This window comes from Callospermophilus lateralis, chromosome 5 (assembly GCF_048772815.1).
Source record: "Callospermophilus lateralis isolate mCalLat2 chromosome 5, mCalLat2.hap1, whole genome shotgun sequence".
Classification (NCBI taxonomy): Eukaryota; Metazoa; Chordata; class Mammalia; order Rodentia; family Sciuridae; genus Callospermophilus; species Callospermophilus lateralis.
The window spans coordinates 80,866,062-80,868,638 of NC_135309.1; the positions used below are offsets into that span (position 1 = coordinate 80,866,062).

At 38.1% G+C, this 2,577-nt stretch overlaps 1 pseudogene; it reads right to left on the reverse strand.

The window, feature by feature from the left end:
- Nucleotides 1-1,118: 1,118 nt before the first annotated feature.
- LOC143400455 (large ribosomal subunit protein eL42-like) lies at nucleotides 1,119-1,433 on the reverse strand (annotated as a pseudogene).
- Between the last annotated feature and the right edge of the window lie 1,144 nt (nucleotides 1,434-2,577).

Consider the following 2,577-nt stretch of genomic DNA (forward strand, 5'->3'; position numbering starts at 1 on the left):
GCTATTGAATTGAGAATTGTAGACCTGGGGTGGAAGCAGGAGACCAGTAGATCCATTTATACAACCCAGGCAGGAAACCATGATGATTGTGTTTGTGGGTTGACTGTAGTGACAGAGTGAATACTGTTTTCTGAATCATAAGACAATGGTGATATTGAAACGGAAGGGATCTTCGCATAATTGCAGTTTTGGGCACTGAAAAACTTGCATGATGGATTTGCCATTAATTTGTAGGTGAAAGGCCACAGAAAGTACTCAGAAAAGTCAAGAGTTCATTTTATCTCTTTTAAAAATAACAATGTCTATTAAATATCCAAAGGCAAATGTTGAAAAGATAGTTAAATGATGCTGAAGTTTGGAAGAGAAGTCATCTTTGGAGCTATAAATTTTGTTGGTTTTTATTTATAGATGTTTTAAAACTCTAATATTAGGTGAGATGGTCAAGGAGTAAGCCAGGGTGAAAAGCAAAACAACAATAACAACACAAAGTTTTGATCAAGATCAGAGACATTATACCATTTATAAGTTCAGAAGAAGAAAAACAGTGAAACTTCAAAATTAATATCAGAATTAATATTCAAGAGGGGAGTATCTGAAATCAAGAGTGTGGTTGAGCAGAAATCAAACTGTTTTCCGGAGGTAGAAGTGATCAAGTGTTTCAAATGCTGATAGGTCAAGAGAGAAGCAAATTAAGAGTTACTTATTAGATATAATAAAATTAAGACAATAATTTAAGTACATAAAAATTACAAACTCAGTAACTTAAAAAATAATAATGCAGAATTACTTAAAAATTGGAATCAATAGAAAGTACAATTAAGGAGGTAGAGACCTTCGAGTGCTATTAATAGTGAAAGATTGAGCACAACTTTAAATCTATGTAATTAGTTAGCTTCCCAGTTTTTTTAAATATTGATTTTTTAGTTGTAGTTGTCAATAGCTTTATTTTTTAATTTATTTTTATGTGGTGCTGAGGATCCAACCCAGGGCCTCCCATGCGTTAGGGGGGCGCTCTACCGCTGAGCTACAACCCAGCCCCCTTCCCAGGTTTTTTTTTTTTTTTTTTTAACCTCAACATTTTATTATGTTATTATTCATAACAAAACAAACAATGAAGCTTAGAACTGGATCACTTGGCCCTTTCTCTTCTTATCTCCTCCCAGTTCAAAATGCTTGCATCTCTTAATAGTCAGCATTCTCTCAGATCTGCAGTTAGGCTCAACACACTCAAGCCTCAGCACAATCTTCTTTGTAGTTTTAGCCTTTTTCCTGAAAATTGGCTTAGTCTGCCCACCATAGCCACTGTGTTTCCTGTCATACCGCCGCTTTCCCTGTGCATACAGAGAATCCTTGCCCTTCTAGTACCGTGTCACTTTATGGGGTTGGTGTTTCCCACATTTCTTACAGAACATCCTGTGGGTCTTAGGAACAGTTCACCTAGTAAACACACCATTCACAAAACCTATCAGACCAAAATGGCCCATTGCCTCACTGACTCAGCTGCAGCTGAGGAATCCCATGCCAACTCCTTGCTAACACACAGCGATCCAGTCCCATGTGCTTCAAGCACAGCAACCTCCATTAGGCCCCAACGAGGGAAGAAAGCTTATTAACCTCACCCACGGCTAAGTCTACCTCATAGACTCCATCACTTCAATTTTGGCCCCCAGAGCCTGGTCTCTTCATGATCTATCCCAGTAATGCTGGATTTCATTGGGATACCGGGGCCTCGCAGGGGCCTAGACCCACCACAGGACAGTACCGTCTGCGCCGCGGTAAGGATTAAGCTGGATGTTACTGGGTCCAAACCCAATGTCCTACCATCCTTCCCAGTTTTTTTGATGTTGGAAAATGATATGAGACTCCTTGTTCAGAGACAAATAACTATACTATATCCATGATCAGAACTAAGTTTGCACCATAAGATAAATTTCCATAAGATAAAAATACTATAGCCATTGGAAGCATCAGCACAGTGCATTATATTGTAGAGGAGGAACTCTATATATAGAGAATAATTTTTTAAATTCTATTGATTTTCAATTGATCCACTCACAAAATTACATCATTAATTCACAGTTCCACAGATTCTTCATTGGGTTACCCATCCAATTCCAAAAAGCCAGTTGAGAATAGATGCTTTCTAAGTAGTATACCTAGTAGCCATGTCCAGGAGCAAAGAAGTCCTTCCTACACGTTCAGGAGATCCTCTGGGAAGAAGGTACCTTGGTTCAGTCATTATGATATCTGGTTTTAAAGAGTCCAGGGTCAAAGTTTTGTAGGGTTTTTCTGATAATGATCTACCGAATAACAACAATTTTCTATATCAGCTCTTTTCATTCAGGAGAAACCCTGTGTATTTATGAGATGGAGAAGAGAAAGCATGTAAAACATCAAAAGCCCATCTCACATGATAATTTAGTAGTAAAAGCCACAAAAGCAATACACCAACCTGTCCTACAGGGCCCTTCCCACCAGTAAGAATATTTTTCTTTTATTACTGCAAATATTTTCAATGCTATCATTTGAATCAGTTACACCCTTTACTTGTGAGCTTAGGAGGAGGATTACTTGGGT